The sequence below is a fragment of the Rhinatrema bivittatum genome, chromosome 3 (assembly GCF_901001135.1).
Source record: "Rhinatrema bivittatum chromosome 3, aRhiBiv1.1, whole genome shotgun sequence".
NCBI classification, from domain to species: Eukaryota; Metazoa; Chordata; class Amphibia; order Gymnophiona; family Rhinatrematidae; genus Rhinatrema; species Rhinatrema bivittatum.
This window is the reverse complement of record NC_042617.1, coordinates 293,752,688-293,779,789: the sequence shown is the minus strand read 5'-3', so window position 1 is coordinate 293,779,789 and position 27,102 is coordinate 293,752,688. Positions and strand designations below refer to the sequence as shown.

Genomic DNA, 27,102 nt, shown 5'->3' with positions numbered 1-27,102 from the left:
ACCCTCTAAGCCCATGACGGAGGATTCTCAATGACTGCAATCCAAGCAGTTATGTACGGTATATCCTCAGGGCAACCCGGATTCCCTTCTTTCAGCTATATTCAGGACCCTTGTGGCCGTTTGGAAATTGAAAGTTCCTGCCGGAGGCCAATTTACACACAAACTGGGCCACCTATGGGTACATCGCTGAATCATTCCGGGTTTCGTACATTTTCGTCTGTCGAACACTTCACTATAGTGCTTCGTCATGACTTTTAGTGGAGTTGAATAGCCCCCTCCCATTAGGATAGAATCACAGACAAAGGAGGGAAGGGAAGACGGATAGGTAAGGGGTCCGTATCCGTCAGACACAAAAGGGTCACAATCGCCCGACTAGAACGCGGTCGCCCGGTCTAGAACTGCGAGGCCATTCACTCTCTTTCACACAACAAGAAACCTATTCCCTATTATTACTTCACTTATAATTTTCCTCTTATGCGCGTGGTCTTCGGAACAGAATTCCTACTAAAACACTGCGGGGGTGTGATCAAAGCCCCCTCGGTCCGCTCGGGGATGGACCGGTTATTTCCTTATCTTCTTCACTCCTTCCACTGTTCCCATAATACTCGCCTGCAGGGGTCTTCCGATCGTCACGAAAGCCTTCTTCCCGGATCACCAGCCCAGAGGTCTCAGAAGAATTTCTGTGGAACGATCCCCTCAGAAACCTGATCGCTGAACTCAGCGGTGGCCACTCACCAGGTACGTCTGGGGGATCGCTCCGCCACCAAACTACCGGACCCACTGGGGGGCTAAAATAGCGTCCCCGGTACCTCCTGGCTGGCTCGCCAAATGTAACCGTCTCTTTTTAGTCAGTAAGGAGGTCCAGACAACTGATCCGTAAAGATAGACTTTTATTGCCAGCAAGATGCAGCTAAGACAAAGGCTCAGTACAACTGCATGCCACGCCCCCTTAGGAGCAAACTTTTATGCACTTTACAACTCTTATCTTTCACACATGCGTTCTGGTTTTGCTGAACAAACAATTTACAAACTGCTGAACAAGCATTAGCTAGCGTGGTCCTCTAGTAGGTGTAGCTTATGATCAGACTATTGTTTCGTCATTTAATTGACGTGTTAGACATTTTATAGCGGCGTTCGTATTAATACAATACAATTATTATTCCAAAATGGAGTCACGTTACACTAAATGTTAGTGCGTAACTGCGTCACTACGCATTATGTGCCGTTTGCGTTGCAAATGTTAGTACATCCAAAATGGCAGTGCGTTTCACTGCTGGCATAGTTAGTCGAGAGGTTTTCAGTTATTTCATTCTTCAGATGGTCACGAAGTTGAACTCCTTCAATATCAACATCCTCACAATTCCTCTCTGCTCCTCCTCCTGCATCAGGTCATGTGATGCACTCCAGTCCACCATCTGTCTTCAACACACACACACAAACCTCCCCTAAATACAAAGGAGGCAGGAGAAATGGTAGGGATGAGGGCGAGACCAGAATCCAGCACATTGGGCATAAACCAAGCCTTTCAATAGCAACTATCGCACATAGGGCCTCTACGCATTATGTGCCGTTGCGTTGCAAATATTAGTACATTAAAAAATGGCTGTGCGTTTCACTGCTGGCAGGGTTAGACGAGAGGCTTTTCAGTTGTTCAGTCTTCAGAGGTTCACGAAACTGAACTCCTTCATGGGTATGTTCAGGAACATGAGTGAGAGTCAGTGAGCATGTATGTGAGTGAAAGCGTGTGGAGAGGGAGGATGTGTAAGAGTGAGTCATCCTGTATATCAGAGGCAGAGTGTGAATCATATGAAAGAGAGAATGTGATAATGAAAATGTGTGTTAGGGGTGTGTATATGACAGAGAGAGGAGAAAATGTGTATACACCCTCCATCCCTGACTAATTCTTGACAATCTCAGGGTGGCTGGAAATTAAAAGTTCCTAGGTATGAAGAGTGGGAGACTTTTTTATCCTTATTGGTTTTAATTATTGAGTGTTATTTGATGTGTCTTCAGTTTTGAAATATTTTATTGGTGTTTGGGAAATTAAAAATAATTGGGAGTCCGATATTCAAAAGCTGCTTAGCCCGATAAATAGGACTTATCCTGCTAAGTGGCAGCCACTGAATATCCAGCTACATTTAGTGGTCGCCACTTAGCTGGATAGGTCACTTATCTGGCTAAGTAGATAGCAAAATAATTCAGGGACAAGCAATGGACGTAATGGGCGTATCCAGTTAACTTAGCCAGATAAGTGCTAATATTCGGACATATCCAGTTAACAGATAAGTTAGATTTGCCATAGAGCAAGTATAACTTAGCCAGAAAAGACTTATCCGGCTAAGTAGCGATTTGTACATGGATATTCAGCAGCATAGCTGTGCTACTGAATATCCCATGTAAGTTAGCTGGATATTTTTGAATATTGAGCCTATGAGGGTTTTATTTATGTATTTATGTTTCATTAATAAACAAAGATAATTCTTTATCACAGAAATATATGGATTCCAGCATTAATGAAGAAAAAGAAAAAAGGAATAGAAAAATATAATAGAAACCAAATGAATGCAGTCCTCCAAAACCAAACAGTAAAAAAGAGGGAGGGAACAAAAAATGATAGGAGAATCAAGAAAGAAAATCAAACATTATAAAAGAACAGCTTAACATAGCTATATAACCAGCAGTTAATTTACATTTAGCCCTGAATTAGTTAATAGGCACTGGGGAGGAGGTTACTGGCCTTTGGGTCTCCAAAAAAGATTTCAGTGGTTCAGGCAGGAAAAAAATATAACATTCAATACTGTGCTTAATAATGCATATACCTGGATGACACAATATAAAAGAAAACCTAGAGTACAATTTCCTACCTAAAAGCTAAGAAACCTTTCCTTCTAAATTGAGTAACTTGAGCAAGATTGGGGAAAATCCAAACAAATTGACCATAGAATTGTGAAGAATTGTAATCTGGAAAGGGGCATAAAGAGTGATATGCTTAAATTAGCAGATGACACAAAATTATGCAGAGAAGTTAAAATTCAAGCGGATTGTGATAAATTGCAGGAGGACCTTGTGAGACTGGAAGGTGGGCTTCAAAATGGCAGATTAAATTTAATACAGGCAAGTGCAAGGTGATGCATATAGGGAAAAAAATAACCCTTTCTTTGGTTACATGATGTTAGGTTGCACATTAGGAGTTACCACCCTGGAAAGATATCTAAGTGTCATAGTAGATAATACATTGAAATCATCGGCTCAGTATGCTGTGGCGGTCAAAACAGCAAACAGAATGTTAGGAATTATTAGTTAGGGAATACGACCTCTCATGCTCACCTCTTTTTTCCCTGCACCATCAATCATTGGTAAAGTAGCAGCATCCACCAGCCAATGCCGACCTCCCCGGCGGCCCCGGGACGGCGTGGACACTGCCAACCACCAACTTGGATCCGGAATCACCCTAGGCGCACGCACACAAGGGCCTCCTTTGTACACATAATGGAGGGAATCTCGGGGGCGTCCCCTCTGGATGATGTCAACGCAATGCTGTCCTTAAGCCGACCAGCCCTCTGCTACTACGAGTTAGCAAGGAGTTTACTTCATTGCTGAATCCGCTCTACTCTTGGACTTCAGTTCTGGATTTTCCCCTCGGTATTGGACGCTCTGGGTAACCGCTCCTCGGGGGCCCTTCCGTATTCCTGGCTATCCGCTCCTCGGAGGGCCTTCCTGTCTTGGGACACTATCGTGGAACTTCCATTGTGAGGACTTCTCTACAGACTTCAACGACTCTACTTTGCTGAAGCTTCTCTGCGGTGTGTACCTCGTGCCTTGGGCCACTACTGCTTCCTCTTCAGTGAACTTGCTGCAGTACACCTTGAGCTACAGGGAATTACCTTCTCTCTTCAAGATCCACTCCGGGTTCCTGCACCTTAGTATTCATCTCCTGTAGACTCCTCGGCATATGCCGCCCCGTGGGCCACTACCGGATCTGCATTCCTGAGGTATCTCGCCCACCTGACGGGATTTCCTGGCGTACCCTGCTCTGCAAGCCACTACCAGATCACCACATCAGTGGTGTACCCCACTGCTCAGAACTGTACTTCTTGCACCTCCGCTCTGTGGGCTTAATTCTTATTTCCTACATAATAAAGTCTCTTCTACAGCTGTGTCCTTTGTCGCTGAGACTCCGCCTACTGACAGTGAGGCCCACAGGGCTTCTCCCTGTGGGAGGAACACCTCTCACCTCGGCCCAGGGTTCACATCTATAGAAATCATAACAGTGAATAAAATGATGGATGTCATAATGCTTCTGTATCACTCCATGGTGAGACAGTACCCTTGAATACTGTGTACAATTCTGGTCTCCCCATCTCAAAAAATATATAGTTGTACTGGAGAAAGTACAGAGAAGGGTAACTAAAATGATAAAGGGGATAGAATGTCTCTCCCTATCAGGAAAGGCTAAAGAAGTTAGAGCTGTTCAGCTTGGAAAAGAGGCGGCTGAAGGGGATATGATAGAGGTCCTACAAAATCATGAAAGGACTTGAACGGGTAAATGTGAATCAGTTATTTACTCTTTAGATTAATACAAGGACTAGGGGGGCACTCCAATGAAGTTAGCAAGTAGCTCATTTAAAACAAAGTGGAGAAAATTCTTTTTCACGCAATGCCATAATTAAGCCTCTGAAATTTATTGCCAGGGAATGTGGGTTACAACAGTTAGTGTAGCTGGGTTTAAAAAGGTTTGGATAACTTCCTAGAGCAGAAGTCCATAATCTACTATCAATAATAAGGATTAGTAGCTTAGAATCTATTCATTTAATGTTTGGGTACTTGCTATGGTACTTGTGACTTGGACTGGCTACTGTTGGAGACAGTTTGCTGGGCTTGATGGACCCAGTATGGCATATCGTATGTTATGATGAAAACTTTTTAAAGTAATTATGCATTACATTACTCAAATCAGCAGAAGAAATAAACAAGAAGAGTACAACCGATCAAAGACTTCTAATATCGAGATTTCAAGGAAATTAGATTAGAAGATTGAAACTCAATATTTTGAGGAAATCAGAAGACCTTTTAGGAAGAAAACAACAAGTGTTAACAGAAGGCAAACCCTCAGTTGTAAATCCTAAAATACCTCTTCAGAGTCACATATGGTATTTCCCCCAAAACTTTGGGGAAATTCAAAAGACGCAAATTTAGATGTCTCATAGTGTCTCTAGATATTCATGTTAGATTTCAGAAAGGTGGACCCTTGGTCCGAGATAGAGTTGGCGCTACCCTGAGAAAGTAAAACCCTCTTAGGTCCCTACCGTCAGAAGGCGAGGCCGGACTGAAGCAAGAGCCTATTGGAGCTTCACCAATACCCGCCCTGTTCCCGCAGGTTGAGTTCTTTGGGTGCGTGGGGCCGGCTGGACTTAGGTGGGCCCCTGAAGATGGAAGAAGGGTTTGAAGTTCAGTCCATGGTCGAAGCCAGAAGAATGGTCGGAAGCCAGTCCAGGGGTCAAAGCCAGAAGAATAGTCAGAAGCTGGTCCAGGGGGTCGAAGCCAGAGAGTAGTCGGAAGCTGGTCCAGGGGTCGAAGCCAAGAAGAGTAGTCGGAAGCCGGTCCAGGGGTCAAAGCCAGAAGAGTAGTCGGAAGCCGGTCCAAGGGTCGAAGCCAGAAGAGTAGTCGGACGAAGGAAAGGAACAGGAGCTGGGACCGGGAAGACAGGAATAGAGATCAAGGAAGACAGGTAACAAGGCATAGGAAAGCAGAAGCCAGAGTAACACAGGGACCAGGAGCCAAGAAACCAAGGCACGGTCTGAGAAGCAGACCTTGCCTTAAATGGGAAATAGCAAGGAGTCCCGGGGAGGAACCACGTCAATTTCCTGTCATAGCCCCTTTAAATATAGGAAATCAGCCCCGTGCACGGCTCTACGGAGGCCCGGCGGGAGAGGAGCCAGCAACCAGAAGGCGAGCAGTCCCACACGCACGACCAGGCTCAGCGATGGTCGGAACGTCGGGGATGGCTGCCCACCACCAGCTCCCCGGGGGCAGCCCAGCTGCACCGGTGAGTGACCAGCCCCGGTCGCGGACCGCTGCAGGCCGGCGGCCATAACAATTCAATCGCCTAGAGAGGGCATTCCGGTCTTTTGCAGTAGTAGCGTTGAACTCTTGAAGAGTTGTAACAGTGTTCTCAGTTTTGGAAATTTTGGAATTACTTAAAGTTAATTTCTTTTGTAAAGCTGAGGATTTTTGCAGACAATTTGAGAAAAGGAGGTCCATCTTGGTATTAAGCAATTTTAACGAGTTCCCAAATCTAGCTACCAAAACCCAAATAGCTTCAAGGGTCACTACCTCCGGCCACGATGGAATATTGAAAGATTTGCTACTTACAATGTTCTGAACTTCCTGGGATAGCTAGCCGAAGGTAACCTCTCCACCGACTCCAAATCAGAAAGGCCAACTGCAAAAGGGCAAGGAAAAACACTCCCAGTCACACTGCCGCCAGACTCTGATGGAGAAAACGAATCCTGCAGTGGTGACATGGAGCAAGCAAGCATCCTCTCCACCACGGTCGCGCCCATCGAATCATTGACATGTGCCATGGCTACACTTGCTGCATCACCCCTTTGCACCGGGGGGTGGGTGGGGGGGCTTGCAGGTCCGGGCTCAGGGATGCTTCATTCACAGGAACATGCGGCTCTCTCATGCCGTGCAGCAAATCAGGATCCTTGCTCCCTGCACAGCTGCTAAGGAGGTGATGAAAGCGGTGATTACCTGCTGGCCTAATAAAGGAGAGGGATCTGGAGGAAAGATTCTCACCTTTCCTTTTCATTTAGGAGACATGTCGAAGAAAATGGTAAGAAAGGCAACATAAGGTCAGCCTATGAGTTTTTAATTATTGGATGTTCTATTTATCAGCTGTTTTGAAATATTTTTTCTTTTATTACTATGGTTTTACACTTATGATTGATGTTTTATTTCTCCTCATTTATTGTTGATTTTTTATGAACAATGGTGATTTTTCTGTTTTTTTCTATTGTTGCACTGCATACAGAGGTCTAGCTTCTTGTGGCTTTCAGTTCAGGTTTATCTACATGTTTTGTTTATAAAATATGATCTCTTTATTTTGTTTTTGGGGAGAGTTTGTCTGTGTTCTGTATGTGTATCCGAGGTGAGGTATTTTGCTAACATGGAGTATCTGTGTAGGGATCTATAGCAGCTGTCCATCCTTTTGCTTTGAAAACTGATGCAAAGACTGCAGGTAAAATGTACTCCTGGTCTTTGCAACTTGTCAGTATTTAATGCTAGTCAATTGTGAATCGGTAATAAGATTCCCATGCTGCCTCTTCCCTGGAGACAACAGTAAAATATCATGCCTGTGTTGCTCATACTCTTCCCCCTCCCCCTCCCCAAGATGGGAAAGAAAAGGTAAACTCTTCCACTCCCTACCACATTGGATCCTCTGTGAGAAACTGACAAAAATAACAATACTCCCCATTACCAAACACTAACCCAAGTATGAACACCCACTCCTAAACCCCAACAATGCCTATCCCCCAGAAGAAGAGGACACAAAGGACATAAGCCCCTTTCCCCCGCCTCCTTAAGCAATGGTCTGCAGAGAAGGACCCCTCTGCAGCACTGCTGTGCACTTTGGAATATCATATTAATTATATACAACCGGTGGTAAAAATTCTGACAGGCACAAGGTGGCAGTATTGACCAATGTTTCAGCTCTCTGCCCAGAGAGCATGCAGGAAACAGCCAGAATGCCAAAGAAATGAATTAAATATGCAGAAACAGTCTAGCGCATACATGCATTTTGAGCTTTTGTAAACCGTTGTGATGGCTTTACCGAATGACGGTATATAAAACTCATTAAATAAATAAATGTAGAAATGACAAAGCTCGATCTTACAGGGCACAGAAAAAGTCTACAAATGCTCATTCAACAAAACAAACCCCACAATTAATCCTTTACACATCAAAATACCAGAATAAATTGCAAATGAGAAATGGAATTAATAAGGAAGGGGCAGAGTCCCCTTGCTCCAGCAACATACACTTTGAGTTCATTTTATAAACATAGAAACTTGATGGCAGAAAAAGACCATATGGCCTATCCAGTCTGCCCATCCATCCAATTAATTTAGCATCACTTCCTTAGAGATCCCCTGTATTTATCCCAAACTTTCTTGAATTCAGATACTGTTTATGTCTCCACCACCTCCATGGGAGGATGTTCCATGTATCCACCACTTCTCTATAAAGAAATATTTCCTAAGATTACTCCTGAATCTACCCTCTTTTCACCCTCATCTCATGACCTCTTATTCTAGAGCCTCCTTTTCCATTGTAAAAGGTTCACCTCCGGTCCGTGGAAACCTCTGAGATATTTCAATGTGTATATCATTTCTCTCCCATCTCTCGCCTTTCCTCTAGGACACACATGTTAGATCTTTAAATCCATCCCCATATCCTTTAGAACAAAGCATTTTAGTAGCCACCCTCTGGACCGACTCCATCCTGTTTATATCCTTTTGAAGGTACGGTCTCCAGAATTGTACACAGTATTAGAGATGTGAATCGTGTCCTCGATCTTCTTAACGATCGATTTCGACTGGGAGGGGGAGGGAATCGTATTGTTGCCGTTTGTGTGTGTAAAGTATCGTCATAATCGTTAAAATCGTGAGCCGGCACACTAAAACCCCCTAAAACCCACCCCCCGACCCTTTAAATTAAATCCCCCCCTCCCGAACCCCCCCCCCCAAATGCCTTAAATTACCTGGTGGTCCAGCGGCACACTAAAACCCCCTAGAACCCACCCCCGACCCTTTAAATTAAATCCCCCACCCTCCCGAACCCCCCCCCAAATGCATTAAATTACCTGGGAGTCCTCCGTAGCGGCGGTCCGTGGCTAAATCGGGGGAAGGGGGAGAGCACGAAAAACCGGCACACTAGATCGTGAGGTCTTCAGCCGGCGCCATTTTTCAAAATGGCCGCCGCAAAATGGCGGCGGCCATAGACGAAAACGATTCGACGCAAGAGGTCGTTCCGGACCCCCGCTGGACTTTTGGCAAGTCTTGTGGGGGTCAGGAGGCCCCCCCAAGCTGGCCAAAGTTCCTGGGGGTCCAGCGGGGGTCAAGGAGCGATTTCCTGCCGCGAATCGTTTTCCGTAAGGAAAATGGCGCCGGCAGGAGATCGACTGCAGGAGGTCGTTCAGCGAGGTCCGGAAATCTCGCAAGGGTTCCGGACCTCGCTGAACGACCTCCTGCAGTCGATCTCCTGCCGGCGCCATTTTCCGTACGGAAAACGATTCGCGGCAGGAAATCGCTCCTTGACCCCCGTTGGACCCCCAGGAACTTTTGGCCAGCTTGGGGGGGCCTCCTGACCCCCACAAGACTTGCCAAAAGTCCAGCGGGGGTCCGGAATGACTTCTTGCGTCGAATCGTTTTCGTCTATGGCCGCCGCCATTTTGCGGCGGCCATTTTGAAAAATGGCGCCGGCTGAAGACCTCACAATCTAGTGTGCCGGTTTTTGTGCTCTCCCCCTTCCCCCGATTTAGCCACGGACCGCCGCTACGGAGGACTCCCAGGTAATTTAATGCATTTGGGGGGGGGTTCGGGGGGGTGGGGGATTTAATTTAAAGGGTCGGGGGTGGGTTTTAGGGGGTTTTAGTGTGCCGGTTTTCCTGCCCTCCCCCTTCCCCCGATTTATGATTTTTTGACGATAAATCGGGGGAATTGGTATTGTATCGAGGCCCTAACGATTTTGGACGATTTAAAATATATCGGACGATATTTTAAATCGTCAAAAAACGATTCACATCCCTACACAGTATTCCAAGTGAGGTCTCTCCAGGGACCTATATAGGGGGCAATACCATCTCCCTTTTTCTCTTGACCATTCCTTTTCCTCTGCAGCTGAGCATCTTTCTGGCTTTACTATTGCTTTATCCACCTGTTTGGCCACCTTACATCATCAGATACAGTTACCTCCAGATCCCGCTCTTCTTTGTGCTTATAAGAATTTCACCTCTAATACTGTATCTTTTCCTTGGGTTTTTGCATCCTAAATGCATTACTCTTCATTTTTTTAGCATTAAATCTTAGCTTTGAGACCATAGACCATTCCTCAAGCTTTGCTAGATCCCTCCTCATGTTTTACACTCCTTCCTAGCTATCCACCCTGTTACAGATTTTGGTATCATCAGCAAAAAGACAAACCTTTCCCGGAAAAGCCTTCCATTATGTCATTCACAAAAATGTTGAAAAGAACCAGTCCATGGACCAATCCCTAAGGCTCACTCAGAGAAAACTCCATTTACCGCTACCCTTTGTTGCCTCCTACTCAGCCAGTTTCTAACCCAGTCAGTCATTCTAGGATCCATACAAAGGATGCACAATTTATTTATAAGTCCTCTGTGCGGAACCGTGTTAAAGGCCTTGCTGAAATCCAAGTACACTATGGGGGTCATTTTCCAAGGTGTTATCGCGTGAGATAAATTCACAAATCACGCTAACAGCCGTTAACGCGATTGCAAATTTGGAGTTGGGGCGGAGCATATGTAAAACTGGAAACAGTTATTGAGTGTTAGCACAGCTCATAGCTACAACACTTTCATTACAGGTCATCACAGTCGAGAGAGAGAGAGAGAGAGAGAGAGAGAGGAGAGAGAGAGAGAGAGAGAGAGAGAGAGAGAGAGAGAGAGAGAGAGAGAGAGAGAGACTTGCTATAGTGCCTATGCCCTAGACAGGTATTTGTAGCCCTTTGGGAGGGCCACCTAGTAACTCGAGGTGGGGATTAGGTATGAGCGTAAGGGGTTGAGGGCCACTTTCACATTCAACATGAGACGTACGGAAAGAACAGTGGTCTCTTGTGAAGATTTGCTGGCCGTCGGAGTGAGGAAACTCACTCCAAGAAGAGATTTGGGCAACGTTCTCTCCACCTAGCTTGTTGTTGCCCAGGTAGAGTGTCCATCAAGCTAGGTGGAGAGAACATTGCCCAAATCTCTTCTTGGAGTGAGTTTCCTCACTCCGACGGCCAGCAAATCTTCACAAGAGACCACTGTTCTTTCCGTACATCTCATGTTGAATGTGAAAGTGGCCCCCAACCCCCTATGCTCATACCTAATCCCCACCTCAAGTTACTAGGTGGCCCTCCCATAGGGCTACAAATACCTGTCTAGGGCATAGGCACTATGGCTTGTTCTCTCTCTCTCTCTGTGACAAGTGCTCAGTTTCATATAACATGTTGCTTGCAGCACCTAGGAGTGGAAATAGGCTGTTTGGACACTTTTATGTACTGGTTGTTTTATCGCGGTGCACGATGTTTTCGCGATTTGCGAATCCATTTCCGCAAATGGCGAAAACATCGCGTCATGCGATGTTTCCCCGCTGCACGAAAAATGCCTTATTTGCATGGGACACGCCCCCTCATGCGTTATCATGCGTTACCACTGCGATATTGGAAAATGAGGCCCTATGTCTAGTGCTCTGGTCACCCAATAAAAAAAACTGATCATATTCATCTGATAAGATTTACCTCTGGTAAAACCATGCTGCTTTAGATCTTGCAATCCATTGGATTCCAAAAATTGCACTAACCTCTTCTTTTGCAGCGATTCTATTAGTTTGTTCACCACAGAGGTCAGACTAATCAGCCTGTAGCTCCCAAGCCTCCCAGCCTCTTTCTTAATTCCACTTTTATGAATAGAAACATCTGCCCTTTTCCAGTCCTCCAGAACTACTTCAGACTCTAAGAAAGCATTGAAAAGGTCAGCCAGAGGAGCTGCAGGACATCTCTAAGTTTCCTTAGTACCCTTGCATGTATCACACATGGCCACATTGTCTTATATACTTTGGGGCCCGAATTCAGAAGGACATTTAGTGGACAAGGTATCTGGCTACAGTTAACCGGAGAACTTGTCCTGGAAATTCAATGGGATAAATGTCCTACTGAATATTCCCAATTTAAGTTATCCGGTTAACATTAGCCCAACAACAGTAAACAAAACCGGATATTCTTTTGAATATCCGGTTATGTTTAAAGCTATCCAGCTAATCTTAGCCAAATAACCTGAGGCTGAACTGGCTATATTCAAATGACTATAGCCAGTTAAGTGCTGAAGCGATAATTAAAAAAAACAAAAAACACAAGATTGCAGACCTATTTATTTATTTATTTATTTTTTGTTCTTATATACCGGAAGTTCCTGTATACAATACATATCACTCCGGTTCACATTTAACAGAGATAACTATCGCCGGGGGGGCGGATTACATGGAACATATCTAATATAATGAATGGATAATCTATAATGAAGTATAATCTAATTATGAAACAACTAAGATCAAACTTAACCTAAAGCCCAAACCAGCCCTACTCCTTGCGGGGCCGAGCCTGCCGCCTGCTCCCTGCTCCCAAAAATGCCCTGTATTGGCTGGAATACCAAAAATAGAGGCTGGAGTTGGCGTTGGTGTCGTCCCCTCCCTCACCCCTCACTCCTTGGTCTGATTTACTTTTTACCCAAAAGTCAACCTCCGGAATCTCCCTCCTTCCCCCACCCCAATTCTAACCCCTCCACCCTTGCTTTACCTTATCTTTCTCTTTTTCTTCAGCCTCATTTGCGGTAGCCTCCTACTACAACCCGGGCCCCGATGCTTCTGGCATAGTTAAGCATTTTCTCTACAAAAGTAGGCTTCCACCGTAGCACAGATTATCCGGCCACACAAAACCGGCTAACTTTAGACCTGCTCAGAAGCAGCTAACCTAGCCAGATGTACCCAATATTCGGTGAGCCTGACTTCAGTTCCGGGAAAACTCTTGAACACCGGACACAGCCAGCATGGATTTACCCATGAGAAGACTTGCCTCACAAATTTCCTACACTTTTATGAAGGAGTGAAAAAACACGTGGCAAAGGTGAACCGGTAAATGTAGCGTATTTTGATTTTCAGAAGCTGTTCAAAAAAGTTCCACTGTGAGAGGCTTCTAAGAAAACTAAAAAATCATGGGATAGGAGGCGATGTCCTTTTGAGGATTGCAAGCTGGTTAAAAGACAGGAACAGAGAGTAGGATTAAATGGTCTGTTTTCACACTGGAAAAAGGTAAACAGTGGCGTGCCTCAGGGTTCAGTATTTGGACCGGTGCTTTTTAATATATTTATAAAAGATCTGGAAAGAGGTACAACGAGTAAGGTGATCAAATTTGCGGATGACACAAAATTATGCAGCGGATTGTAATAAATTGCAGGAGGACCTTGCGAGACTGGAAGATTGGGCTTCCAAATGGCAGATGAAATTTAATGTGGACAAGTGCAAGTGATTTAAATAGGGAAAAATAACCCTTGCTGTAGTTACACGATTAGGCCGATTCAGAACAGTGCGCTCAGCCAAGCGCACTGTTTAACCTCCCTTTGGCCGCACGTTTTAGATGCGTTGTTATTACCCCTTATACTGTAAGTTATCCGTCTAAATGGGTTTTGAATATCTACCCCTTTAAGTTTAGTTAGCTCCTCACAAACACACTGTTCCAAAAATTGTTTGCGGTTTACCTCACTTTCAGTCTTATTTGTTTTTGTTTTATATAGTCCTGTTCCAGGCCCTTCCATAGTGAACACCGAACAGAAATATTTGTTGAGAAATTTTGTGTTTTCCTCATCAGCCTCCATCTATTCCTCCCCTTCACCTTTGAGCCTCACAATGCTGCTTTTGCACTTCGTTCTATCACTGACATATCTAAAAAAAAAAATCTCCCCCTCATTTTATCATATTTGCTATTTTTTTGTTGTATTTGAATTTTCATATTCCTGACTACTTTCCCTTAATTTTTCCAGATATTGTCTCCTGTCTTCCTCTTTCTGTGATCTCTTGTAGTTTATGAATGCTCACCATTTCTCCCTTACCTTTTCAGCTACTTCTTTAGTAAACCATAATGGTTTCTTTCTCCTCTTCCCTTTATTTTCATTTCTAACAAAAAGATTAGTTGTCTTTATGATATTTTCTTTCAGTTTTGTCCACTGCCCTTCTACTTCCCCTAGATTTTCCCGTCCAGCTAACGAGTCCTTGAGGTACTCCCCCATTTTGAGAAAGTTAGTTTTCTGAAGTCTAGGACCCTTGCCTTAAAATGAACCTTCATCTCTTGCGTCCTAATATTGAACCACTCAATCCGGTGGTCACTGACTTCCAGATGATCATCCACTACAACATCAGAGATATTGTCCCCGTCAGTAAGCACAAGGTCCAGTATCGCCCCCTCCCATGTGGGTTCTGTTACCAGTTGACAGAACAGTTCTCCTTGCAGAGAATCAAGGAACTCCCTGCCTCTAGAACAGTGGTTCTCAACCAGTGTGTCGCGACACACTAGTGTGTCGCCAAGAACATGCAGGTGTGTCGCCACACTTCCCAGTCCCCCGCTGACCCAGCTGCTCCCCGGTCCTCCTCCGCCCGGGCTTAAAATGCTGTCAGCCTGGGCAGAATGCGGCAGGACAGCTGAAGTCAGCGGCACTGGCATGGTCTTTTCTTCCCGCCCCCCCCCCCCCCCCCCCCGCGGGCCCGGAAGAGGAAATCGTGAGCAGTGGGTGTGTGCGCGGGAAGAAGAGACCATGCTAGTGTGGTCAGCGTTGGCCCGAAGAACAGAAGAGAGGCGCGGCCTGAGGGATGAGCAGCGCGGCTCGGAGAAAAATAAAGAAGAACGTCAACCCCCGCGGCCGATGGGACTCCTTTCTCTGTGAGGGCTGAAAATGAAGGAGGTTAGGGTTGGGAGTAGGCTGCTGCTGCCGCTAGTTCCGGGGAGGGAGGGAGAGAGAGTGAATGAGCAAGCATGTGCGTTTGAGATCTGGTGTGTGTGTGAGTGAGATAGCATGTATGTGAATGATTGAGAGCCTGTACATGTGAAAGAGAGTATGTCTGTGATTGAGAGCCTGCCTGTGAGAGAGAGAGCATGAATGTAAGTTTACCATTGGGAACCTGTATGTGTAAGTTTGTGATTGAAAACCTGTTTGTGTGAAAGAGTATGTGTGTATGATTGAGATCCTTTGTGTGTGAGAGAGATCATATGTATGTATGATTAAGAGCCTGTGTGTATAAGTAAAAGAGAGACCATGTGTGTCTGTGTGTGATTGAGAGCTGGTTTAGGTGAGGGAGCATGTGAGTATGTGATGAGAGCCTGTGTGTAAATGAGAGAAAGAGAGAGAGCATGTTTGTAAGCATGTGAATGAGAGTCTGTGTGTGAGAGAAAAAGACAGCATGTATGTGTGTGATTGAAAGCCTGTGTGTGTAAGCGTGAAAAGATAGACAGCATGTGTGTAAATGTGTAATTAAGAGCCCGTATAAGTAAGTGAAAAAGCATATGTATATGTAAGTGACTGAGAGCTTGTGTGTATAGGTGTGTAATTGAGAGCCAGTGTGAGAGAGAGCGCTGGTATGTGACAGAGAGAGGAGAAAGGTCCAAGAAACCACCCCTTCTCCTGCTAATTCAGAACAATCTCTGGACACCCGGATATCAATCGTTCCCAGGTATGCAGAACAAAAAAAATTTTGTATCCTTATTTTTCATTACTGGGTCTTTGTGTCTGCTATTTCGAAATATTTTATTGGTATCTAGAAATTTTTTATATGAGTTTTTAATTATTGGCTATTCCATTCATCAGCTGTTTTGAAATAATCTGTTCTTTTTGTTAGTATGATTTTACTGCTACTGATTTTATATTACTTGATTTGTTTTATAAGGATGGGTGATGTTTCTTTTTTCCTTTATTACACTGCATACAGAGACTCTGGCTTGTTGCAGTTTCCAATTCAGTTTTTGTCTGCATGCTTCTAGTTATGCGTTTTGGTCTCTTTATTCTTTGTTAGGTGAGGGTCAGCACATGTGATTCAGGTGAGGTTTTCTGCTGGCGTGTAGTTTCTGTGTAGGGCTCTATAGCAGCCTGGCTTGGTCCGTTTTCCTAATAGGAGCTGTATTGGTGTCTTAAGGCCTGGTGTAATATTTTCAGTGTTGCCTTTTCTTAGGTAAGGTGGTTACTGTTTAAGTGCTGGAAATTGGTGCTGTTTTGGTGTGGGATGTTTACTATTTATGCAATTTCTGTTCAGACAGAATACGTATCTTTTCCTTGTGTCATTTTAAACAATAAAAATAATTACCGGACCTTTACTTTTTATTTCCGCCGTAAATTGTAATGAGCAGTGTGTTATACATGTGAGCATGGCCTGTCAGGTGTGTCACGATGGGAAAAAGGTTGAGAACCACTGCTCTAGAAGATACAGCAGTTGGGATGTCCAAAACATCTGGAAGATTAAAATCCCCTAGCAGCAGCACCTCCCCTTTCACAGCAATCCTGTGAATAACCTCCATTAAATCTCTGTCTTTCTCCTCTGTCTATGATGGTGGTCTGTATAGTACACCAATATAAATAGATGTTCCATTCCTTCTTTTCAGATTAACGCACGGTGTCTCCTTATCTCGCAAACCGCATTATGCTGTTGCTTTAATACTGTTCTTTATATATAATGCCACGCCTACTTTGTTCTGCTCGTGGACCCCTGGGCCGAGGGGGAAGTTGGCGCCACCTGTGGGGAGGAGTCCCACAGCCCCCCACCATCAGCTGGTGAAGCTGAAAAGGAGCAGAGACCCCGCTGGAGCTTCACCACTACCAGCCCAATTTCCCCTCAGGTTGAGCCCTTCTGTACTGGGGCCGGCTGGACTTATGCTGGGTCTCTGAAAATCCCAGTGGAGTGGTGACGCTAGCTGGAGCCAGGAGCGGGGTCCGGATACTAACGAGGGTTAGAGCAGTCGGCAGTTCTGGGGCCGGGGTTCTGGCACGGGTTGAGGCTGGCGGAGAATCTCATGGTTGGTTATCCAGACAAGGGTCATGACAGGCGGCAAATCTCATGGTCACTTGTCCAGGCAAGAGTCGTGGCAGGCAGCAAATCTCAAGGGCGATATCCAGGCGAAGGTCAAGATATGAAGATAGTTCAAGATGCAGGAACTCAGGAACACTCTCCTGGGAGGATCAGGAGCAAGGAGCCAAGAAGTCTGTAGGCCAGACCTTGCCTTAAATAGGATGGGTCACTGAATCAGGAGGGAGGAGCTGTGGCATATTCTCGCCGCGGTCCCTTTAAATTTCAGAAGGCGGCATGCGTGCGCACCTAGGGCACCCAGGGGGGAAGAGGAGCCCAGGACGGCGTTCGGCCATGCATCTGCAGGAAGCAGCACCAGAAGAGCTGGCTGCGTCAGTCTGGCGGGGAGCCTGTGAGGAGGAGCTGTGTTGGCAGCGGCTTCCCGCCGTCACCAGCATCCCAAGACCTGTCTGAGCTATGCCGCTACACGGGTGAGTACTTGAAGCAGGTCACAGCCCTCCGAGACTTAGTTTTTGGGTACTTGCCAGGTTCTTGTGGCCTGGATTGGCCACTGTTGGAAACAGGATGCTGGGCTTGATGGACCCTTGGTCTGACCCAGTATGGCATTTTCTTATGTTCTTATGTTCTAATGTAACATCCTCCTTTCCTTTCTACCATTCCTTCCTGAATAAATTGTAGCCAAGTATAACTATATCCCAGTCATGGTTTTCCATGTACCAGGGGTCCATGACAACCACTATATCTAAATCTTTTTTTTTTCCATTACTGCCTCTAGATCTGGGACTTTATTCCCCATACTATGAACAAAAGTGGACATAGCTTTCCAAATATTGCCTTTTTTTCCCCATACTTCCCATTTCTAATGAGTATGTAATCTTTTACTTACCATAGGGTGTTGTTCACCCATCCCCGATGTCTAGTTTAAAGCCCTCCTCTGTAGGTTTGTCATTCTGTGTTGAAAGATGCCGTGCACCTTCTTTGACAAGTGAATCCCATCTCTTCTCAGCAATCCTTGAAATATCATCCCATGAGCCAGGAAACCAAAACGATCACGTCAACACCATCTATGCAGCCATTCATTTATCTCCAGAATATGAGCTTGGGCCTTTATGTATTACATGATATTAAAATATTTACAATAACAAAACAAAAGGAAGAGTATAAACTACAACCAGAAATCAGCATGAATGTGCACTATTGACCTCTGCGTACTTACATAATTGATGCACATAGATAGGTTATACAGAGATGAGGTAGATTACAAGTAAATAAGGAATCCAATGAGTATAAATTGCATATATATACAGTATAGTTAAGAAGTAAGTTAAACTTCAGTGGTGTGAGAAATATTAAAAAACAGTTAGAGGTAACCAGGAATTGGGTGAACCTTGTACAGATGAGCCAATTGCATATGAAGAGCAGCTCACCTATGTCTCAGTGCAGGTATGCCTTCAGGTGCTACATCTTGCCATATATCTTACTGCAGCCTGGAATATAGCAGCTGTGCAGGCCATTGTGGGCTAGTCTGGCTCCAGCCAGCCTGAGCCACTTGGCATCCTGTCAGTTGGGGCAGTCACAAGTGGCCTGGCCCGAGTAGTGATGGGTGGAGCAGGCCGAAGTGGTAGCAGGACTTGTGACTGTGGCAGCAGTGGCGGCAGCTGTCAAGTCTAGGTAGGAGGAGGGCAGCATGGGCTTCAAGGCCTTCTGTGTGAGCAGGTGCTGTCCGACACTAGAGAGCAGGTGGGAGGTGCCAGAGCCCAGGGCCATGGAGTTGAAGGTTGAGTGTGTGAGTGAGCTGAAGTTCGGGCTATAGGTGTCCAGCTGTTGGGAGCACTGCAGCCCATGGGCCAGGCTATGCATCTCAAGCCAGAGGCCCGTCACCACCACCATGCCATACATGACCCAGCAGCAGGAGGCACCATTCATCACCTCGCTAGATAGGCCAAAGTAGAAACCTGACTTATGCTCAAACTCATATGGGTACGCCATGCTCACGTGTGTACAGGCCCTCAGCCACCGATCTGTCACCTTGGAGATGAAAGCCCATCACCACTGCTATCCTGCGAGGAGGAGAAAGAGGAGGAGAGGCAGCCACCCTACTATTTGAGGCGTGGGAAAAAAGTGTGCCGTAATCGCTGCTGAAGCCCAATGAAGTGGGCAAGATGGAGGCCAGGCAGAAGATGCTGTTCTTGGTCCTTGGCCAGCCAACTGAAGGTCTGGCTGATGGTTTCTTAGAACCCCCCAGCTAGAGCCCAGGATGCAGAGTATTTCCAGAGGTGGAAACCCTCCCTGGCAAAGACTCTGGCCTTGGCCAGACTACTCAAGGGGCTAGTGTTGCTGATCTTATTGTAAGTGGCTGCCATCATGGCCAAGGAAGTGTCTCCAAATCTTGGTTCTTGGCCATGCTGGACAGTGGTGGATGACTCCCCCTTGCAAACAGCCATGGGCTCTTTGCTGGGCTCACTCAATAGTGGCTGACTTGGGAAGTGGAAGACCCAAATCTTGGATACAATCAGTACACAGCACTACCATTGAGCCTCTGGGTTGGTCTTACATTGATTGTTCTCTGGTAAAAAAAAATGTTTAAAAAGCGGTGTTATCTGATGCCTCTAAAATTACTCAAAGTAAAGCTAAAGCCATTTTGGGAATGTTTTCTCGTGAGATTTCCATTAAGGCCATTTTTTTTTTCCTGAAGTGTATTATTAACTATTAAGGAAATATGTTTGTGTTTTTTCAAACCTGCCTATTTTAAATTTATTCTTCATGATAAGCCTGCAAGAGATTCCTCCACTCCCCCATATTGATTGAACTTAGGTAGTTTGTCCATCAGTTCTAGAAATGTATGTAAGGTGAGTTTGTTTAGATATACTTGGGTGGTGGGGGGCGGAGTTAAGATGGCCGCCCGGTAGAGCAGTGCGCTGTTTTGAGCTCCTGAGCCAAGTAATTTTTGCTTGCTGATTAATTTTCTTGGTATGGGGAGAAAGCGTAAACCGCGGGGAGAGCCTTACCCTGCTGTCTCCTCCGCGTCGACGCCAATCTCCGGCCCTATGGACGCCCACATCGTGCGCAGAGATGAGCAAGCGGGAGGAACTCAGCCACTGGAGAGTTGTGGAGAAGAAGTTGAGCTCCCCTCTCTCCCAGGCTCTATGTCACCTTTTCGCCCCGCTGAAGGAACGTCACCGGTAAATCCTGCCAAGGAGAGAGTTGCTACAAGGCCAAGGGAAACGCCGCTAGACCAAGGCGTCGAAGGGCAGAGCCCAGCAGGGCTCGGAGGAGCAACGGCCTCGGCAGACGCTCCAGGGTATATCGGTGAGCAGACCGGCGTTGAAAGAGAATCAGCTTTGGAAAGACAGGCTGGAGCTGCTGCAGAAATCCCTATTATGAGTATACTTCCAGTGGTAAGACCTTTAGAATTTACTTTGGAGACCATTTGGGAAACTATAGTAGAAATGAGAACCTCTATTTTACAACAAGTTAATCCCATTAATGTTAAAGTTAACCAGCTGGAAGGAAATATGAAAGTATTAAGCAACACTACTAAAGAGCTGGAACATCAAATTGCGATGAATAGACAACAAATATCTGGAATACAAACAGTACATTCAGTGATGATAAAGGAAAGAACCACTAAGGCAATGAAAGTGGAGAATTTGGAGAATTTAATTAAAAATAGGAATCTGAGGTATATTAATTTCCCCCAGGTTCCTTTAATTTCTCCCAGAGACATGTTTAAGAGATATTTATTGGAAGTTTTACAAATAGATGAAAATGCCATACCACCGATTACCAAGGTTTTTTTTCTACCTAAGTCTAGAAGACTACAGGAGCAATCGGAAGGGGCTTTACCATCTGAGCCTATACAGAATCAATCACTGAATATCTCAAATATTCTGGAGACTTCAGATTCAGATTTGGCAATACCAGCAACGTTGATAGTGACGCTTGCATTGGAACATGATAAGGAATGGTTGCTTCGATTAGGTCTTCGTCATAGGACTAAAATATTTCTTCATTGCAATATTAGAGTCTTTCCGGATATATCGCGGGAGACACAAAAAAGGAGGAAGGCTTTCTTGTTATTAAGGCCTCAGGTCTTACAAATTGGGGGGGCTTATTACTTAAAGTTCCCATGTAAATGTATATTAAAGTATAATAACAATACTTATATTTTCTTTGATCCCCCCCAATTGACGCAGTTTCTAATAGGGAAGAATGCGGTGACACCAGCTTCACCAAGTATAGCTGTTTCCAGTTCCTCTGTATCTATCAAGCATATTTTCTTATGTTACTGTAGTAAAATAATTATTTTCTACATTTCTTTAAGTTGAGTATACTCTGTCCCCCCCAATATTTGAGGACTTTATACAGTGATAAGTAAGAGTGTATTTCCTGGATTGGTAATTGTTTTGAGTATAAATTTGTTATCTCTGTATTTTCTTTCAAGATATAATCTTGTCAAATTCTTAAAATGCATAAAGATAAAATAAAATAAAAAAAAAGATATACTTGGGTGGTGACCTTGAAACAAATGTTTATATAATGTAATTATATTTATTTCGTGCAAATACAAAATTAATTCCTTCAGATATGAATAAATAATCATTTAATACAAAGCCTTTATATTTGATAATAGATTATCTTTTTTCCCCATCTCCAAAGTATATATTTAATTATTTCAACAATTATTTGTAAGTCTTGTGCTTGTTTGGTTTAGAAGTTTATTTGTGCCAATGAGATTAAATCAACAGGACTTGGAAAAACAGGAACCAAGGAGGTTGCAACATAGTAATATTATAAATGACATCAAGTAAAGACTAAAATGGTCTATCCAGTTTGGCCAGTTGAGATTTGGCCACTTTGCGAGGATGTGCTTACAAATTCCCATAAGAAACCAACTCCTTCCTCCTCCAAATCTTTTTCCTTGCCCTCTCAACTCTTGTCCTATTACTGCCCCTCGTATTCGTCCCATGCATGACCAAAATCTGTCACCATGATGGCCTCTGCCTCCTTCGCTACTAGGCCATTTAAGGATTTATCATCTTTGACTTTGCTCCTTCTAAAACCAATATTTAAGTCAACAACCGTGCCCCTTTCTCTGTCTTATTACCAAATTTTTAAAATATATCCCTCTCTAGGATACTAGGGCTCCAGGTGAATATAGCAGCACAGATATCTGCATAGCAGCGCTCTCCCAGAGTCCAGGGGCAGGTTGGCACACCGCTGAAGAAGCAGGACCCTCAGGCCACACAGGTGGCAGTGGTGCGGGGCTGGTGGGATCAACACCATGGCAGGGGTGGTGGTGGTGCAGGCTGGAGCTGGCCTACGTCGGGGCCAGCATCAGAAAGCCTGGTGGGGGTTTCCCAGGACCCACCAAATGAAGAAAACATAAGCAAGAGGACGTAGGAAGGCTGGGAGGACTTCCCAGGTCCCACCAGCAGAAGAGAAGGTGGGAAGGGTAGGAAGGGGCAAGGGTGAGTTAGAAGGGAAGAGAGGGATGAGTGGAGAGTTAGTGAAAGGATAGCAAGGGAGGGATTGAGGACAAATGGAAATATTAGGAAGAAAGGGTGCATCTCCCCCTCACACACTTCCCTTCACCTCCAGCTGCCCAGACATACAAACCCCATCCCCACATCCCTCACCTGCACCACTACTACCACCCCCATGCATGCACACACGTATACACACACACACACAAGGGAGGAGAGAGGGTGACGTACAGTGTGAGGGGAAAGGCGGGAACAAAGTGGAGAGTGCAAGGGTAAAGATTGCAGGGGGGAAGCGAGTGCACACATGCCCCAGGACAGCCACTCTTACCCACACCCTTTCTCTATTCCTCTTCCAGCACATACACCCTGTACACCACCACAACTCCTCCCTCCCCCCAGCCCCCCCCCCCCCCCGACACACACATAAATGGAAAATGGTGGATGCATGTGGAGAGTGTCAAGGGGAGAGCATGCCCAGCACTCTATGGAATATACTGTTCCTGAACCAAATGCTAAGCACACAATCAGCAATTTCTACGTGAAATTGCATAGTTACTTGATATCTATCTATCTATCTATCTATATATATCTATATACACACACACACACACACACACACACACACAGTATACTAGGGGATGTGTCCCTGCTTGCTTTGCTCGCCAACCCTGCCAGTTGGTTCTCTGCTCTAAATTCCTTGTTCATGCCTCGGTGGAAAGTTCATGCTGGATAAGGCAAGTGACTTTTAATAAAAGAGAGAACGCTCTAGAATTCTTTACCACACCCCTCCTTTTCCCTCCCTTGACTGAGTGTGCATGGATGTTAAGGGAATACCCAAAAAAGAGGTGATAATTTGCATGGGAACTTCAAAAAGTGAGTTTTATGACTCCATCAGCCGGATGTATACATTATCGCTGTCTTATGCGCGCTCTATCGGGAGTGGAGGAATGGGGGTAGGTGTCTGTGTGTGGGGGAGAATTCAGCGGAGAAGGTGTAGGTCAGGATTGCAGAGGGTGTGAAGGTAGGGGGTTGAGGATGGTGGTGGTGTAGGAGATGGAGGTACAGGTGAAGGTGGGGTATATGGTGATGGGTGGAGTGCATGTATGTGATGGTGTAGGTGGTATGTGTTGTTGGGCTGGTGTGGGGCTGTATGGTGTGTGATGCTTAGGCACTTTTCCTTCTTGCACACTCCATGTTCACCCCTATTCCTACCCTCCCCACCTGTCTGGGAATGGTGTGTATGTATTTTGGTTGTCTGTAGTGGATGTGTAAGTGGTATCAGAAGGTGAGTGGAGAGTGAGTGTGTGCAGGTGTGTGTGAGTGTGTGTTAGGGGAGGAAACCCACTCCTATTTTCCACCCACCCTCCCTCCTCCCTTGCACAAATATGTGGGTGCATGTACACTTTCTCTCTCTCCCCCACTGCACTCTCCATTCTCCCCTCCTCCCGTGTGTTGGGGGGTGAAAGGATATGTGTGTGTGTGTGTGTGTGTGTGTGTGTGTATGTGTGTTATGTGACTGGTGCAAATGGTATTAGGAATGAATTGGATGTGTGTACATGTCTAGAGGGAGTTAGCTGGGTGGGTGTATGTGCTCTCTCCCCCTCACATTTTCTACTTTGCTTCTTCACCCATCTCTTCCCCTGGGTATGTGGGCTGTGTGTATCCTTTACGGGGTTGGTATGAGTAACTGGTTTGTGTCAGGAAATAACTGAAGGTATGTGCGGTGGCAGGGAGTGGCTGGGCATGTGGGGTGTGCATGTTAAGGAGAGGCTGGGCAGGTGATGTGTGTGTGGGGGAGCGTTGAGGTGGGCAAATGTAAGGGGCGTTGGGTGTGTTGAGAGTGCAGGGGTGGGGATGGAGGTGCATATGCACTCCCCTTTGTGCACCCCCCTTTGTGCATCCCATAGTGTTACCCATTCCCCATGTTCTTTTATATCCCTTGTTAACAATATCCATATTTATTTATTTATTTATTTATTTATTGGGGTTTTTTATACCGAATGTTCCTGTATAATATACATATCACATCGATTTACAAGGAAAAAAAACTGTTGCCTGGTTGGCGGTTTATATTGAACAGTTAACGATTAACAATTATTTGCTGAACAATTAACAGGAACATATTATAAATGTTTAATGTATTTGACAAAGGAAACACATGATTTCCTGCATTTTTTGTTTGAATGTAAACCGATGTGATATGTAAAATCGAACACCGGTCTATAAAAATAAGTAAGTAAATAAATAAATAAATAAATAAATAAAATATGTGTGCATGATAAAATGAGGGTGTGTGGAGAGTGTGTGTGTGTGTGGAGTGGGAATGTGCATGGAAAGATGGATTGGGTGTGGTGTGGGTTGTGGGTGCATGCAAGTGTGGGTACATGTGAATGTGTGGGGTGGGGGTGCGTGCATGCCTATGTGGGGTGGGAGAGTAGGGTGTGTGTGCATAGGAGGTCAGTGGAGAGTGGAGGATGGAGGTGTTGAAGGGGGAGATGTGCACTCTTCCCCCCTCACTTCCTTCTCAATCCCCCACTACCCTTCTCTTTCCTTCCCTTCCACTTTCCCATTCCTCCCCTCCCCAACCCCCTCCCACTCCTCCCTTCTCATTGCTTCCCCTCCCTTCATTGATCCCCCTCCCTCAGCCTCCTCCACTTTCACTCTCCCACTACATCATCCTCCCTTCCTCCCTCCTCCTTTCCCCCTGCTCCACCTGCTCTGGCCCTCTCCTTTCTTCTCCTTCTAGTCCCCTCCCACCTTAGGCTCTGAAGTAATTTTAGTGCTCTGGTGGGGCCTGAGAATCTTCACCAGCCCTTCTACTGCCTGCTGCACCTTCTTTGTCTCCTGCACTCTACCTTACAATTCACAAAGAATTTTAATTCTTCAAGAAGATGATGTGACAACCAGTGTTCTACCAGCAAAGCCTGGGTTTTACCTGACCTAATACAGCTTTTATGTTCTAAAATGTGTGTTCGAACCTGAAGTTGCATTTGTCCTACATAAAGTAGCTGACATAGATACACTATTGTATATTGAACTGGGGCTGCTTGATAAATTCAGTGTTCTGAATTGAGAATTTTAATGCATGAGGGCACACTGAGCACTTCCCCCATGTTCTAAATATATATTGAGAGAGTCACGTTGCAGTGTGTATACTCTCTGTACAGGCGGTATGGTCCCACTTCAGCTGAATTATTGAGAAGGGATACCACATCCACTTTCAACCTTAAGAGCCAATACAATACATATACAGGCTAATTTTAAAATGAGCGTGCATGCGCCCATGCATGCATGTATCGGCATGCGAGCAGAGATATGCTGAAATTTTAAATCATGCACACACTTGAGCATGTATGATTTACAATATGCCCACCACGTGTAAGTATGCTCTTCAGTTTAAGAAGTTACTTGAGCAAACTTATTTCGCATATCTTCCATTGGACTTTGCCGGCTTTAACGTGCACATGCATGTAGGAGGATTTTTAAACATGCTTAAACAAGGGACATTCCCAGTTTTTCCAATGAGTCCGCCAGTTTGCCCAATCTCGAGGTCATCCAGGCCCTCTGGTCCTTCATCCTGCATGCTCCCCAAGTTGACCCAGATCACTCACCCTGTCATGTAAGCTCTGAAATGCGAGATCCACACACTTACTCATCAGAAGCAGCAGTAAAGTTACGCGGCTAGAAGGCTGCCACGTGCTGTGGCCTCCGGTTTTAAAATATGGGTTTAAGCATTTAACAGTTGTCACCATCCCGGAGCGCCCATGCCCCATCCTTTTTCCGCCCTCTCATTTTTTTTGCTTGTGCATGCAGATATATGCACATAAATCGTGGCTTTTAAAATTCACGTTGCTCACATGCAGCCCACGTACGTGCGAATATGGGCAGTTTTGCGTGAGCAATGCTTTTAAAATCAACCCCACAGGTTTTTGCCTTTGGCATATGTGGGAAGGTGCCGCTTCAGATGAACTGTCAGAAAGGGATCATTATATATATATATGAGTCCCCATAGGGAACGCGCATGTATATGTTTTTTTGCCCCAAGGCCTTTCTGGACGTCAGTTTCGGTTTCAAAGCGTGCCCAATGAACAGATAAAAGATAAGCCTGCTATAATTAAAATAAGAATTTAAAGAGGTGTTTGTTTGGGGGATCTTTCTTAAGAACAGAGGTTTTACGGTTGAAAAATAAGAATTAAATCTATGCATTTTTATTTTAGATGTTTATTCATACTAAAGTTCACAGGAGATGCCTGTAAGTAATGAGATGGGAAGACCTTATAAGATGAGATATCAAATTTAGGGCCTCATTTTCCAAGGAGTTACCATGCTAACAGCAGTTAATGAATGCAAATTTTTAATTTTGTATTCAGGGGGTGGAGTTGGGGCAGAGCAGATGTAAAGGAGGGAGGATTTATTGTGTGCCGAGAGAGTGAGAGAGAACGAGAGAGAGCCTTGCCATAGTGTCCCCTCCCTAGACAGGTATTTGTATCCCTATGGGAGGCCCACCTAGTAACTCAAGGTGAGGTTTACGTATTAGTGTAGGGGGTTAGGGGCCACTTTCACATTCAACGTGAGACGTACGAACAGAACAGTGGTCTCTTGTGAAGATTTGATGACCTACGGCATGAGGAAACTCACCCAAAGATGAGATTTGGGCAATGTTCTCTCAACCTAGCTTGTTGTTACCCAGGTAGAGAGTCCATCAAGCTAGGTTGAGAGAACATTGCACAACTCTCATCTTTGGGTGAGTTTCCTCACTCCCTAGGTCATCA

The 27,102-nt window shown here is 45.2% G+C and overlaps 1 pseudogene; it reads right to left on the bottom strand.

Moving 5' to 3' along the window:
- LOC115088568 overlaps positions 1 to 19,240 on the bottom strand; it is a 39,411-nt pseudogene extending 20,171 nt beyond the window's left edge.
- Between the last annotated feature and the right edge of the window lie 7,862 nt (positions 19,241 to 27,102).